Genomic DNA, 17,419 nt, shown 5'->3' on the forward strand with positions numbered 1-17,419 from the left:
GAGAGACGCGCACCACGCTGCCTTCCCCTACTCTTCCTGTTTCTTCGGCCTTCCTTGCATCCCCCTCTGCCGCTTTTCCACCGGTCGGTCGCTCGGTCCTCCTGCATGCATTATATTTTTAAATGCGAACGGAATAATTTAACATTAGCCCGAGAAAAATTCTCATTTGTGTCACAAAGGAACGCCGGCGGAGAAAATATAGGGGAGACCGGGGCGGTTTCGTACGAAGATCGTGTTTAATTTTTATTTTGGAGCGGATGGTGAAGCGTCTTAGGTTTATAACAGTTTGAAGTCAAGATTTGATTCTGTATTATTCTTTGGCACAGTTAAAAAGGGTTGGTTAATTAATTATCCCCTCAAAAACATAGAATGTAAAATAATGCCAAGTTGGCAACACAAAATTCTTCCACTATAAGAAGTTGTGAGATCTCATGTAAAAACAAGTCAGTTTATTTTATTTAGTCTGTCTTTAAGCACCTATTCAACAATTTTGTTATAAATTGTGTAGTGTCAATGTTAGTCATCTATATTTCTGTAATAATTATATTAACTTGGCAATTGCACAGCACCATTTATAAAAGAATAATCTACCATCTCGATTACTAAGTAAATTTAAACAGTGCCCTTAAAAATGAGGTTTTTAATTAGAATAGAATACAATATGGTGCAATTGCCAACTCATTATAATTATTACAGAAATAAAAATGATTAATATTGACACTAGGGAATGCAATCCCGCAAATGCGGGATTCTTCTGAGATTCCGCGGGATCAAAGTTGCGGGATTTACCATGGATTTACCGTGCGGGATCCGCGGGATCGACACTTTACTACTGGGTTCTATATCGATCTCGATCAAGGTCAAACCGCTTCGTTGCGGACCGATGCGTGGACGCTCGAAACCCGGGGGATTCCCCTTACGGTTTGGCCATTAAGTGAAACAAACATTGTTAGATTTCGTTCTGGCGTCTGTGCGTAAGTGAAGAAAAGCATTTAACTAGTACTTGTGGACAATTTCGTCAAAAACCTGCCGGACATAATTATCGGAGCAAGCAAAATTTTAGGGTAAATTTACAGTTGAATATCTCTTGAACTAAAAAAGATTAAGATCATTGGGATGCGGTTTGGACCACGTTTTAGATGCATCTATTGTTATTAAGATGCTATGTGGTTTTCGAAAATATATTTAGCGAATTCTGGTATACAGGGTGTTTTATAAGAGTGTGAGTGTGCGAAGTTCTATGATCCATAAAAATCATATTTATGGTTCTATTTGACAATTTAAGCCAAACGGAACCTTTTTGAAGCCATATGGAACCATATGATCTTTATGGGATTCAACATTTTGGCCAAAACACGTTTTTCGGGTTACAACAATATCGCAATAAGATTTCGACATAGCACCTTTTGCCATAAAACCGCCGAATTCATAAACTTTGCGTCTCAAAATTGGCTCACTCCTATAATTTTATTATTTTTTCAGATAAAGAAACGAGATTTGGTATGTTAGTATATGAAATAAATTAGGATTAACTGGCGTATTCAGTTGTTTTTTGTCACTTTCACCGGAAATGACTAAAACTTTTGATTTTTAAATGGCACCCTCTGTATATTTTTACTTTATTTGATAGAAAATGACACTCTGAATGGAATTACATATCATTGGTCAACTTTTGACATTTTCACTTAACAATAAATTGTATTTTAAATTTCAATCTAGAATGCCATGACTGTGTTAAAAATACTAATTTTTAATCAAGGAGCCTTGAAAAAATAGATTTGATCGTCTAATGTTTTTCGTGTCTTGTCCTGGCCGGTTAACAGATGCCCAAATCGTATTTTTAATCATATCTCAATTTTTTCAAATAGAACAAGGGTGGCAAATTAGCATATTTGGAAAAATCATTTTTTTACGAATAATTTGGTACCCTACACTTGGTATTTCGAGTCAAATTGTCGTTATGAACCGCATGTTACAATTTCAAACAAACCATATGCGAAAATGCCAAAAGTTGACATATGATATGTCATTCTATTCAGAGTGTCATTTTCTATCGAATAAAGTAAAAAAATACCGAGGGTGCCATTTAAAAATTAAAAGCTGTGGTCATTTCCGGTGAAACCAGAAGTGACCGAAAACAATTGAATATGTCAATCAATCCTAATTTATGTCATATACTAAACATGCCACAACAAACATACCAATCATATCTCATTTTGTTATCTGAGAAAATTAAAAAGGTTATAGGGGTGAGCCACTTTTGAGACTCACCCGGTGTATTTGTTAAACTCTATTTTTATTTTTTGTAACTATTTTAACATCTAATAACATTTATTGACAACGTAAATCAAAAGCAACAAATTATTCAGTCTACAATTCTAAAAATAAATAAAATGTAAATGAAGTACCTAGTAACAGTAACTAAAAACAATAAACAAGTAAAAAATTTTATCTCAAATTCTAGCAGCACAGCAGAGCAAATTAAAATGTAAATAGGTATGATTTTATGTTAAGCACAGCTATAATTATCAGTCATACGACTTTCTCTTATACAATATGTTAATACCGTGATATAAGTATACATAATTCATAATTAAAAATCCAATTAAACCGCTCGTATTTCCTCATACCCGGCTTAATTTAATCCACCGTTCCCTTACGCACCCTCTTCCCCTACACCGGGCGACAAAGAAAGCAAAACGGAAAAAGAGGGACGCAGATGAGCGAGAAAGAAAAAAGAAAAGAAAACCGGCACTAATAAGAAAGCCGAGCAGGACCAGGAAGACGAAGTAGGGGAGCACAGGGGCAGGGGAGCAAGGAGACGGGCCAGGGGTTGGAAAACTCGCGTGAGGGGTGGAGAGGGAGACGGCATACGACGCTTTCCATGTGTGTGTACGTGTGCGTATAATGTGCGGAATTAAGGAAAATGGAGAAAGAACCGTTTTATTTCGGTCGATGTATTGGAGATAATGGTGGATGGAAATGGAGGAAATTATAGGAGAACGTGAGGTAATTGAAGACGCTTAACTGTCGATCTAACATTAGTTTTATGCTATTGTCGCGGCCTAGGCTTAAGGGATTTAAAGCAACGGCCGTTATAGAGGTACTAGGTACTCTTTTGATTAAAACAGCATATTGTGTAGAAAAATATATATTTATTAGGGGGTGTCCATAATTACGTAAGGCGTTTTTGAGTATTTTTTGACCCTCCCACCCCCACTGGTGGTATGTTGTTAGGTTAGGTTTTAATTCCCCCCTACCCTAATATCATGTAAATTCTTGAAGTCGAAAAATAATTTATTTAAAAAAAACACAAGTTTCCTTATTATTTTTATTAAGACTAGATAGTAGATCTACCTACACGGATGGTAATCACGATCGGTGAGACTGTGAGGCTCTAAGACCATCACTCTAACAAACTAACTGTCGACTTGTCGACTAACAAACTAACTGTCGACTTGTCTAACTGACTAACTGTCGTCTATGACTGAAAGACTAACCGCGCTCTCTACTTTATATTGCTTTATATCAGTCTTCCACTTCAAGTTCCACAAACCTTGGGATAACCGCGATAAACTTAACCTTCACTTACTTGCATCTAATTTCGTCGACCCGATTGTGATTTTAATCGTTATAATTAATACTGTTTATTTTAAAACAAATCTAGAACGACGTGATGCAAAGAACTGCTAGCCGGTTGTCCAGCGACAGGTTTACATATCTATGTGCGATATCTCTTGAAGTAACATAATACCTTATGATAAGACGTATCTTAGTAGAGAGTGGTCCACATATAAAACAAGATTAATTTGTGTGCAGTCTCAATGTTTGGCAAGTAAATAATTTTGTTGGATGATTAATAATTTGTGTATATTCTAATTGTTTGGCAATTAAAAAAATTGTGTATGATCTATGTGTGCATATTTGAACTGAAACTTCTTACTAACAGCTATTAAATTGATGGATTTGAAGGACATGTTTGAAAAAGTGTAGTTTGAAATGTTGAAAAAGTAATAAATTAAAAATTATTAAATAATTTCATCCGCTTTTGAATTGACAAAATTTGTATTAAAATGGAAAAGATGTAAATAAATATAAATATAGTATAGTAGGTAGATAATTTGTTATATTGGGAGAGATTAACTCACATCACATCGGAACAAATCAAAGTTGTGTCAGGTATTTTCAATACATAGGGAGGTGCGAGATCTGCGATTTTTTTTTTTTTTTTGATAAATTGATATAAACCCCAGTGAGTCCTAATTTTGGTTCTGAACACTATTATGTTGATTTTTTCAGCAAAGCTAGTTAACAAAAAGAGACATTTTGCCAATAATGACAACAATCTAAGCCACACATTGCCAACTGGGTTTCTTACGGCTGCTCAGTTTGCAGTGAGAAAGCCATGAGAACCTTTCCGATGTACAGTCTACAGATATTTTAATAGATGCATGTAGAAGACACCTAATAAGAAGATGATGAAACAGAAAGGAAAAAATTATTTGCGCGAATTTTGGAACAATTCTTGAAATTTATACACCGAAATAACGTCTAATAAATATATAAACTTACTATCTATACCACAGTTTAAAGAATTACTATTAATTTCTAAACAAAGCTTACAATCACTGTATTGCACTTGCACATAAAAATGAAATAATTGGAATACCAATACGGAATTAATATTCCAACCAAATTAAACAAATTCCCCTATCAGAATTTCAATTATTATGACCTTCACTATATAAAGTCCTCTTTCAGGCATCTGAAAGTTTACCCTTGTGTATTTTTTCTACTCCATTCAATCCAAATGTCGGCAATGGCTGAACTTTCACCAAACTTAGTAAAAAATCCATTGTAAAAAATCGTTCGAAGTTTGTAAAATCCATTAACTTCCAGCCTAGTGCTTTACATCGCAATAAAAACATAAAAATAAGTTATATTAATGAGTTATATAGCTTGTTATCCACATTAATTGTCAACACTCATATGACACAAGCTATTCAATAGTATAAGTTTTTATAATCGAAGCAATGTATGTTTATTGTTTTAATTACTCAAAAATCATAACACGTACGACTTACCTAACAAATCTGAATAAACAATAGAATGTCTTATATTCTATTACTTTAAAAAGTGTGGTTTTATTTTATTAGATATCTGATTAATATAGTAATTGTAAATTCTAAATTTGACCTAATGACAGTTTATCAGAATGCCAATCATCAGGCCATCTCCAGACCAGCTTCTTGGTACCATACTACTGCATTGTCGCCGAAGATATGCAATATACCAAATTTTAGCTCAACCGAACGTTAGGAAATGGTACCATAAATATGGTACTATATTGATGTATCATTTTACTTGCTTCATTGTATCATAATATTGCATACCACATTGCGTCAACTAAGATACGCAAGTATGCTAAATTTAATACCAATGGAACCCCAGGAAGTGGTTCAAATTCATCTCACAAGATTTGATATATACATACAAGGCAAGTTAAATAGAAGCTTATAAAAAGACTTGGAGTTTTTGAAAAGGTGGCGTTTTCCTGGTAAGGTTTTCAATATTATTCCTAAAAAGGAAGAATAAAAGATTATCAGGTAAACAGAATGGTCCGAATTGTATTCCGGAAACTTCGGCAGCATATTCTGCAGATAAAAATTAGTAAAAAGTTCGTATAAATGTATGTTCTAAAATGCTTCGTTTAGGAGATGCAGGGTGTAGTTTTTAATTTTATTTCGTTTTTTTTTCAAATAATTTCTGAACTAACATCGATATTTAGATGAAAATTGATGTCTGGGTCTTTTGGACACGAGAAAATTGAATTCGATGTCAATATGGCTCCTACTTGTAGGGGGCGTCACCTACTAGATTTGAAAAGTCATAACTTTTCTTCCGTACCTGTATAAAACTATTGAGTGAAAAAATACGTGTTTCTTTAATTTTTTACGTAAAAAGCATCTCTTGGTCTCAAAATAAACATGGTGACTAGATAGTTATTTGACTGAAATGATAAATTTGAGAATTTTTGAGAGTGAGTTGAGAAATTGTGGTTATAAATGAAAAGTTTATTGTTTTATAAGCTAATTATTAGGCTTTCTCTATGGATACAACTGACTACAATAATTATTGGACTATTAAATACACGATTCATTGTATTATAAGTAAAGGACCGGCAAGATACAACCATTCTGTGCTAAGTACCCAACTGATTTGCTTCGGTTCCATCGGCAAAAATCGAAGAAAAAATGGAATCGGCCGACATTCCTGCATATCTCGACCGAGGGTCAACAAAGACAGTCCATCAGCCGTCAATCGCGTCGGGCTTCTTGTCTTTCTCTCCTCTCGGGCTTGTTATCCATTCATGGACCGTTTGTATGGAAGTTTTCGCAACAGTCACGATATTTTTAGATTTTAGATTAATAGATACTCCTATTTAATAAAATTTTAATATCTAAGAACAAAATGTAAATAAGGCTACGGTTGAAGCATTTTATTATTTTAATATCTTTATTTTCAGGCCAACTTTTTATTTTTTTTTAAGTTGGGATAAATTATCATACCTAACTGAAATTCTCCATTTTGTTATTAATCAGCATAAAAGGAAAATACCGTATGATAAAAAAAAACGGCGTCAGAGACGGCTGGGGATCAATCTCTAGACTTCATTTACTAAAAAATGACATAAAACCTGGTCAAAAATTATCACTAATGCTAGAAAATTTAAAAAGGTTAGAACGTTTCCAGGCGCACAAGTTACAATCTTCTTAATCTAGCAGTAAGCGCCATAAAAAAAATAATAATTTGACGGGTCAAGTAAATGACGTCTAGATCTCGACCTTGTCAAAATTAGTATCGATTGTCATTTCCAAGCCGTCTTTGAAGCCGTTTTATTTTTCGATATGTGTAAATAACTATAAATGAATTTAAAATTACATGACCTTTATTTCTATGTGGTTATACAACAAATTGGAGCTCTAGTCAAAACAAAGTCCAATAGAAATGAAACGAGTTATTTACAAAACGAGTTATTTTAACAATGTAATTTCCTTTTAGAGGCAATTTTTTTTTTACTTGTCATTTTTTTCCGCTTGGTTAGACGGTACTAGATTTTTTTATCCCCTCTGTAATAATATTTTCCAAGGCCCTCAAAGCATGCCTTACTTTCGGCGATAACCTCCAAATCAGTTCCAAATCTTCGTCCCCCAAGACATATTTTCAAATTTGGAAAATAGAAGAAATCAGTGGGAGCCAGGTAAGGAGAATATGGTAGATGGGAAAACATTTCATAGAGTAGCACCACCCGTTTTGCTTTGATTTCTTTATTAAACTGGTCCAAGAGTGTAGTGTAATACTCTCCATTTATTGTCTTCCTTTTTTGGACGAAATTAATTAATATTGTACTTTGTTCGTCCCCGAAAACCGTAACCATAACTTGCTGATCGAGCCTGCTGATCGAACCACCTTGGTCTTCTTCGGAGTACTACTACCGACTTCTACCTACATCGTAAATTGTTATTTTGTCCCTGGTGTGAAAAATAAATCCATGATGCCAAAAGCTTTTCATGTAATATGTTGAAAACCCGTTCATACGAGATGTTTACAGTGTTGGCTATCTCTCAACTTCACTCTATCTCCGGATTTCTGGAGTGGTTACTTCAATTGGACGTGCTGAGCGAGGAGCGTCTTCCGTGTTTGTAGACCACAACGAAACTCAGTAACCCACTTGTGAATCCTTAAGTAAAGAAGGAGATTCACCATAATACTTATTTTTCGGATTTGGGTAAACAAAGAAAAACTGCCACGCTTTTTGCAAGAAATTTACCGAAGAACTAGTATCTTGAAAAATGAATAAAAAATCATAAACACAGTACAGCTACATGTGAAAAATCTAGTTTTGATGATATCGAAAAAAAATTGAAAAAAACTGTCGACTATATTTTAGACGTAAAATTTCTCTCTGATCTTTCTGCTACCACGGTTCGTATTCCCAACTACATGGTCCCCAGTCGTAGTTCCATTCATTATTGTAGTATTATTCAAAAAATAGAGAAGCTGTAGTACAAAAAAAATATTCATCTGGCAATGATAACCAAACAGGAATATGTCCACAACACATAAGGACATACTTTTGTTTCTTTGTCTACCGCCAATGGACATACAGCACATAGAATGTCTAAGGTATTTTTGCCATTTAATTCGAATGGGATAAAACGTATTTAACACGTCGTTTCTGGCATCATATTGTAACTCTGTGTATGTAGTTTGCAATGCCACCTTTAATTGAAAATCTTGAAAAATTGACACAATGCATTTAGTAAGTCTGCTCCTCAAATGATCTTTTACATTTCCAAAATTTGACAAAAAAAATATAATTAATATGTGGTACAAATAAATGAGACTTTCAGTTAAAATAAAATTTACAGTCAGATTTGTCGTTAAAGAAAGCTTTCTTTATAAAGTGCGCAGGTGTTCGTTCCTAAAACGCCTTTTTTGACGATTCTAAATCACTTTTAATAGCGATCGAAAAACTCCCCGATCATTAAAACTGTTTCGCGCATAACTCAACCAAACCGCAACGAACCAACTTAACTGGGATCTCGCGTTCTCGCGCAATTGTGTGTAAATTCCCTCCTCTCTTTATTTCCATTTTTTTCCGTCGTCAGACCACTGCCGCTTAACCCCGTACGGTTAATTGACGAATATTTTATCATAAATTTCGTTATGGGCTGACCGAGCGACCGATCGAAATCGATACCTATAACGTACGCTCAATTTAAATAGAATATACGCTTGCCTATAACGAGGAGCTTTACCAATTTGGTTAAACGCGAGAGTCGCACCGCCACCGACGACTTATATACAGTAAACGAAAGAAACTTGAAACGGCAAGGAACAAATGGCAAATGCTGTGTAAAACATTATCTTCTTGAAATTCTAATAAGAAAGCCGTTAAGCGTTAGTATAAGCATCAAAAAATGTTGACAATGATCATGTGTTTATGAGTTTGATTCTCACTGATTCAGTGTTACCAATAATGAACATAAAGGAGAATTTTAACCTGTCAGTCTAACTGAAACGGTCTGACTGAATCGAAAACAAAATTATTGAGCAAGTATCACAGTTCAGATACCTAGGAATAGATATGTCGTACTACCATGATCCAGAGAAAGATCTGAGAAGAAATAACCAAACAAAAAAACAGATAAACAAATCAACGGCCATGTCAGCATGTTTTCGGGGAAAATAATGTTGACAAACCCCTTACCCCATGCGAACAGACAGCAAAATTAAAATTTATATAAGACCTGCATCAGACCAATAATGACATATGGCATAGAAATCCGAGAGAAAACAAATAACACCAAAAGCATGTTAAAAGTCGCCGAAATGAAGAACCTAGGAACCATAATGAGGAAGTCTAGAAGAGACAGAATTAGAAACACAAATATCAGACAACAATGTATACCCTCGTAGGAGCTAGATGCCGACTCCTCGGAGGATGAACAGCTGTTGTCAGAGGAAGATGGGAAATACCCTGTTGCCCCTATAACAGGAAGATCTCCATGTATGATGAGTATAACTCAAGAAAAGGAGACACAATAGAACTTTAAGGTCGCAGTGGTTAACTCCCCCCTGTTACTCATCCTACATTCTACATCGGTCTGGTGCCGGTCTAATAAATTATAATGTTACTGTGTATTCGCATGAAGGGCTTTATCCATACAAAGAGGATTATGATGATCTTTTTTTCCCTAATTTCAAACAATCACCAAATGAGGAGCAACATAAAAACGACTTAATTTGCACTATATTGATTTAAGTCTTCACGAAAAGTACTTGACTTGAAAGAAATAATGATTTAAGTCAAAGACCGAAGATTTAAATCATTTTGATTTTAGAAACGACTTAAAACTTAAGATTTAAGTCTTTTTGAAACTGACTTGTTGCAGCTCTAATGTACTCTTAGTAGTTGCTCTACAATATAACTTTGCCCCAAAATACAGGTAACGTGTTCTGATTATTTATATGTTCTCAATTTTCTTCTTTTTGTTCTAAATGTTCCTAAAATTCTAATTTTTCTCCGGAATAATTATAAAAAAAACAGAAAATTCAGAATAAAATGTAAAAAAGTAACTGATTTTCCAACTTCTTTTGCGCTAATTACCATTATAATTTCTCGAAATTTCTCTTTTTTTGCTCGGTTATTCTCGTTCATTCTCGCTGAACCTTCATCAAAAATAAATTCTGGTATATTTTACAACACTAGCTTTATGGGACATCCATTCGATCAGCCACTATAGCTTCCCCTTGGATAGTCATTTTAGATTCGTCATTCATTTGGTGTTGTTAATACCACTGTCCTAAGTTTGCAGATTTCATAAAGCCATAAACTTTTCTTAGTGTAGCTTGAATTTCTCCTGGAGATTATTTTACCCCTTAAAATGTAACTTCCTGAATCCCACATAACACATTGGCACAGAATTCTCCTCTCCATATCATTTGCAGATTTATTTTTGCACTATCCCTTACAGTTGATGTATTAATTGAAAGATGCGAGTGAACTATAAGAAGTTTTTCAGGCTTGTTAAACTCTTATTTTTAATGTAAGTTTTAGTGAGGTCATAATCTATAGTTTCATTTAGATCCAGAAGCCTTCTGCAGCGCTGAAAAGCAGTTACGAATTAAGGTAGTTAAGATTGGTCTCAAAACGGTGGGTGACGAACAACTATCGAAAGGTGGAAACATTTATCAGGGTATAAACTGGCAAAATATTTATGGCAGACCTGGTAAGCAAAAAGAGAAAGATTTTCAAAATTGTAGTAGGTCTACTAACAGGGCATTGCATGCTCAGTAGAGATCTAAAACTGATGGAATTGACAGATGAAGCCAAGTGCAGATTTTGCCAATCCGAAGAAGAAAGGCAGACTACATTTTATATCAGTGCGATAGCCTGGAAAACGTGCGGTTCTTTTAATTAAGCAACATTAAGCCATTCACAAAGAGTTATATTGAAGGTTCAATCTCCAAGTTGTTAGCCTTTTCGAAAAGGATTTCGTTAGACTTTTCAAAATTGGATAATGTAACCTAGAGATCCGAAGAGATTCTTTACAGATCTTATTGTGGTTAGATCTATAAAGGTCTAAGTGATACCATAATATATAAACACTATATTTTATACGCCTGAAAAATAAAAATTTAATATTTATATGATTTATGCACGAAGTAAAAGTTATATTTGCATTCCAGCGGATATTTACGATCTCTTTTTTATTTTAACCCAATACGCATCCAAAAACCTCACCTTTTGACAAATTTCGCGATTAAAACGTTATCCTCAGCTTATGTTCGAAATCCCTAGCCCATTTACCATCGCGGTCTTGAAATATCATCTCTTAATTAATCGGACTTTGGCCGGCGACGGGGCAGGTCGTTTGGCCCTTATTTGTCATTTGCCAGGCGTTGTTTACCCAAGTTCTTAGCGTGACGTCGCTACGATGACCACCGTCCACTGCTCCCAGTGCGAGCGAGTCGTTGACAAGTATTAATGATCGGTATCGGTGTAATGAGTGGGGATTATTCGAAGGGATTGATGGTGGCTTAAAGCAGAAGTGTACCTAGAGGGTGAATAATGTCCTTAAGTTGAAGAGCGAAGATGTATTTGCTGTAATCGATTTAGTCCGAGGGTATAAAGTGATACATCTCATTCTTATCTAATTTTGAAGTAAGAAATTCTAATGGAAACAGTTATACTAATTAATTATTTATACTATACTAAAAATTATTAGTTATACTAATAATTTAAAACATGATTTTTTTGTCTCAATTTAATAATGCCCTACCTAAAGTGGAGTGCTTTAAGCCCTTATGAGATACAAATCTCGGAATTCATTTACTGTAAACGAATTTTTATAAAACTTTTTGCATTGTATTGTTAATAAGATATATTACAAAGTTTACCTATTTAAATTCGTTGCTTTCACTTTAGTATTTAAATAAACACACACATATACAAATGCATACATATGTACAAGAGGGCTCCGCTTTCCGGAAAAGCTCTGTATCCGGATTCCTATTTGAGATTTTCACTCCAAACCTTTTACAAAATATATGTTCAGTTCACATTTCAAAAATATTTTTATAGATATACAGGGTGAGTCAAATATGTATCATTTAATTATTCGAGTTTAGTGAATTTGCTATAAAATTCTGTTTTAACATATTTCACAGGGTGTTCCAAACTTTCATAAAAAAATATCAACATTTTGTTTTCCCTCGTATAATTAACAGATGGGGAGTTTCATTTTTAATTTAGAAAAAGACACTAAGAAGTCAAATAATTTGGCAACACACTACTTAAAAATCATCAAAATCGGCCCATTAAAATAAAATATATTAACCTTTAAAATACATCAAAGTTTTAAGGTACTAAAGGTAACTTTAAGGTAACTATTAGATATTTAGACAATACTTTAAATTGACTTACATAAGATCAGAAAATTCCACTTCAATACAAACTTTTGTTCTCCTTGCAAAAACCGCGTCGTATATGACGCGCCACCCTGTATAATTCGATTTCAATCAAAATTTCAATGATTAGAATATAAGCAGAATAGGTATAGCTTATGTATTAGATTTATATATTTCAATAAATTTATTTAGAAAAAGAATTAAAAAAATCAAAGTATTAAGAAGGAAATAATTAAGAATTTACTAAAATTACTAAAATAAAAAATTAAAAGCAACGAAAAAAAAATGGGTAAACATTTTAGTATTTTATCTATAAAACACAATACAGAAGGTTTCACATTAATACATGCACAGTAATTGAATTTTACCTCGAAATTCAATTTTTTTCTGTCTCTGGGCACTCCACTACTATTGTTTCTCAAATTCCAGATAGGTCTACAATGTTAAACAGCCTCTACACTATACGAAGAACTCTTCGAAACATGTCAAGGTCGCATTTCGTCGCCCAACTTTGTCGCATTTCGATATACAGAGTGGCCCATCGAAAACGTTCCGCAAGGCATAACGGCCAGAGTAATTTTTTTTTCAGAAAATTTAAAAACAAAGTGATAGTAGAAAATTTAAAAAAACGTCAATTTTGTTTGTGAGGGGCAACTTTTGCCCCAAAAATGATTGCAAAATCTTCAACCCTCTAAGCGGGGGTGTCATCCCCCAATTTTTTTCAAATGGGAAGGGGGGTCAAGTCGTACCGCAATGAAAAGGGCTTTCTATTCTCTATACTTTCCCTCTTTGTTTTTGAAAATCGGTCGAGTCATTGAGAAAATATGAAGGATTGAAATTTGAAAAGTTTATTTAAACATTTATCAGAGTAAAGATAAGGATAAATTCCTTCGACCAATTTGCAGTTTTTTCTTATTATTTCTAGATGTTGACGCATTTTTTCACTTGCCACAAGGTTGAACGATCAGGTGCGGTAGTTGCTAGATAGCTGTACTGTGACTTATGCGTTGAAGTTCTTCTCAATATCGTTAAACTTTTTAACAATTATGGTGTACTCACTTGCAGAAAAAGTGGAAATAATCGAACTTTATTTTAAAAATAGTGAATGTGGCAATGGGGTTGCGCAGATATTCAATGAAGGCCATCCTCACAAACACCTTTATGGCCAAATTGTTCGCGAGTTAGCAGCAAAATTTCGCGAAACTTGTTCCGTTATGAATAAAAAGAGGCAGAGGGAAAGTCCTGTAGTAAATGAAGCTATGGAGGTATTCGTATTGGGCCAAGTTGCCATGGATACTACGCTGAGTACAAGAAAATTAGCCAATAAGACCGGCCTGAATCGTACAAGTGTCCAAAGGATATTAAAAAAACACAAGTTCCACCCGTACAAAATTCAGTTGGTACAAGAACTCCACAAAGACGATTTTGATCGTCGCTTGCAATTTTGTGGAACTATGAGTGAACGAGTGGGGAATGATAATAATTTCCTATTTAATGTGTGTTTTTCGGATGAGAGTACTTTCTTACAACCACAGGGTTTTCCACGAGGTGCACACACAAAGCCCTCAGAAATTGAACGTGTGGGATGGTATTTTTGGAAATTCTATTGCAGGTCAGTTTAACGATATTGAGAAGAACTTCAACGCACAAGTTACAGAACAGCTATCTAGCAACTACCGCACCTGATCGTTCAACCTTGTGGCAAGTGAAAAAATACTTAAACATCTAAAAATAATAAGAATAAACCTCAAATTGGTCGAAGGAATTTATCCTTATCATTTACTCTAACAAATGTTTAAAAAAACTTTTCAAATTTCAATCCTTCATATTTTCTCAATGACTCGACCGATTTTCAAAAACGAGGCGGGGAACTATAGAGAATAGAAACTCCTTTTCATTGCGGCGCCACTTGACCCCCCTTCCCATTTGAAAAAAGTTGGTGGATGACACCCCCGCTTAGAGGGTTGAATATCTTGCAATCATTTATGGGGCAAAAGTTGTCCTCCTCACAAACAAAATTGACGTGTTTTTGGATTTTTTGAAAAAATAAATACCCTGGCCGTTATGCCTTGCGGAACGTTTTCGATGGGCTACCCTGTAGGTATTTCCAGTTATCTTGATCCACTTCGGTTTGCCTCGACCTACTTTCGATTCTTAAAAGCTACAGGCGCTTTTAAGCCAAACCAAACCACTCGTGAGGAGAGCGTGGGGGAATTTTTTTGGCGTTTTTTGTTGCCTCGTTCAATTTTGTTTCGTTTTGAGCTATTTCCAAATCGTGGCGGTATCTGTACCCGAGGCAAAGGATTTTTTTTTATAAATCTCAGTGAAATAAGTAAACCTAGACGTTTCTAAAATAGCTGTTGTTACTATGATATTTCGTTAATTACATCATTAATAACAACATGGTTTGATAATAACTTTTAGATGCCTATTCCAAATAAACCGAAATTCTAAACGAAAGTACAATTTTAACGCCTCTTCGAAAAAGTCTAAAACTATTTTTGCATAAAATCATCTGGTGAGATAATATTTGACATTTTCAAAATTTACATGGGATTTCCTATGTCCCGTGTTCCGGGACACAGGTTACAGCACACGGTAGATGTGGATGAACCTAAGTTTTGCAGAAGCTAAGCACAAAAATTTAATAAAACCTCTTTGTAAGCGTAAAAATTAAGAAAAGATAGGTATTTACAATCTTCGGAGCTAGCAGCCATTATCTTTTTGATTGACAATTGATCGACGGCCTTCGCATACAATTTGCGACGTTGTCAATATAATGGTTTGATATGATTTTCTTTATCAAGTAATTTTGTTAATTCTACAAAATATACTCGATAAAAATTAATATTTATTCATATAATAATTGAAGTTATCAAAATTCAGCTGTAACAAACAAAACACGCTGTGATTTTTCAAAAAGACTCTTAGTTTGGTTAGGTTTTGGGTTGCTTTGGTTAAGTTTTGAGTTGCTTTGTCTAGCTTTTGGGTGGCTTTGGGGGTGGTTTGGTTTGATTTTCTTAGATAATCCTTTTTTTATATAAAAACGTAAAAGAACCAGAAATATTGGCGTTAAATAACGCCAACATCGCATACAGTAATGTCATCATAATATGCTTCATCATCTGTCAAAATTCGTCCGCAGCGTCAAACAGTACCATCATTTTATTTCAATATTTTCAAATTTACTGGATAATACCCAAATTTTTTTTACTAAAATTACCTATTAAAAAATAGTAGTAGTAGTAGTAGTACCTAACCAAACCAAACAAAACAATAAATCTGTAAGGTCGCGGTGATTAACTCCCCTCCCAAACATTCTACCTATTAAAACGCGTACTTTTGAGTAAAATTTTTGTTTTATTAAAATTCGACTGTCCGTAAAGTCGTCTATGACTTTCGTTACTGTAAATTGGTAGATGACAAAAATAGGATGTATCTATTTAATTCCATTACATAAGAAACATCAAAAATCTACTACCTACCTAATTTTGATCTTTTCTAAGAAGAACAAGTCTTAAGGGATAAAATTCTATATTGCGTCGTAATTATCCATTAAATTGTTTCCCTTGAGGTAGCTAACTTATATCTCATATTGAAAACATGTTAGGACATATTTGACGGTCTTCACCTCATGGTATCATGCATATTATTCAGTGAAATAGAGTATCTGAAAAAATATTGAAAAATTCATTAGGAATAAACAGACTTTTTTAAAACGAAGTTTTAAAAATAAGGCTTGTAAATAATCTAGCGTTTCTATTAATAACTTCTTCATTCTAAAGTACAGTATATCATTATCGCCATAATACAAATAATCAGTTTAATTTATTTAATAAGTTCACACTTAAGATTTCTATAAAAACCTCAAAATGTATACACTCAGTAATTAAAGACTCATATTCCAGAACCAATAATTTCCAAGATTTTATTTCAAAACTTTCTATTGGTCGCAATATTTCAGTGATAAGATAATGCGGCTTAAAGCCCCGTTCTCAGAACAGCGACTGTCGCCAGCGACACGTCAAGAGGACCAATGAGATTTGTACAAAATTCAAACAGCTGTCAATTTTAAATTTAGTACAGCTCCCATTGGTCGTTTGAAGTGTCAATCAGTGTCGCTGTCGACACGACGCAGTTCTGAGAACGGGGCTTAATGCGCGAGTTGTAATTACGCAATCAACGTTTCTGATTGGTATCTGAGAGATAGCTGTAGGCGGAGCATCAATTTTTAATTACGTAAAACGAACCAATCCAGTTCCAAGGAAACGTGCGCCTAAACGATATACTTCTTCTAATTTGTTATTCTTTGAATGCCTCTATTCAAGTCAAAGAGAGTTTTTAATGTAATTAACATTAAATCTATACTAATATAGAAAATCCTTAAGTGACTGACTCACTGATTAATCACGATCCTGTTCAAACCACTCAACGTAAGAAGCTCAATTTTCGCATACAGGTTGATTCTAGGGTGTAGAGGTTCGATAAGAAGGGATTTTTCGAAATTCCAGTTCCAAGGGGGTGAAACCACCTCTCAAATATTAAAATATTTTTTATTTAAAAAACTGTCGAGTTTCCGAAAAAAACGCTTAAACACGTATATTTTATTTTGTTTTTTTACATATTTTAAGATTTTTAAAAATGTATACAGGGTGTTTCGAAAAATCTGGTCATTGATTAATCACGATCCTGCTTAAAACGCTTGGCGTAAAAAGCTGAATTTTGGAAAACGGATTGACTTTAGGGTGTAGAGGTTCGATAAGAAGGGATTTTTCGAAACTCGAATTCTAAGGGGGTGAAACCATCCCTCAAATATTAGTATACTTTTTATTTAAAAACCGGTGAGTTTTTCGGAAAAACTCTTAAACACGTAGGTAGGTATATTTTATTTTGTTGTTTTACATATTTTAAGATTTTTTAAAAATTTATACAGGGTGTTTCA

Source organism: Sitophilus oryzae, unplaced genomic scaffold, assembly GCF_002938485.1.
Source record: "Sitophilus oryzae breed Bouriz unplaced genomic scaffold, Soryzae_2.0 scaffold_1515_pilon_pilon, whole genome shotgun sequence".
NCBI classification, from domain to species: Eukaryota; Metazoa; Arthropoda; class Insecta; order Coleoptera; family Curculionidae; genus Sitophilus; species Sitophilus oryzae.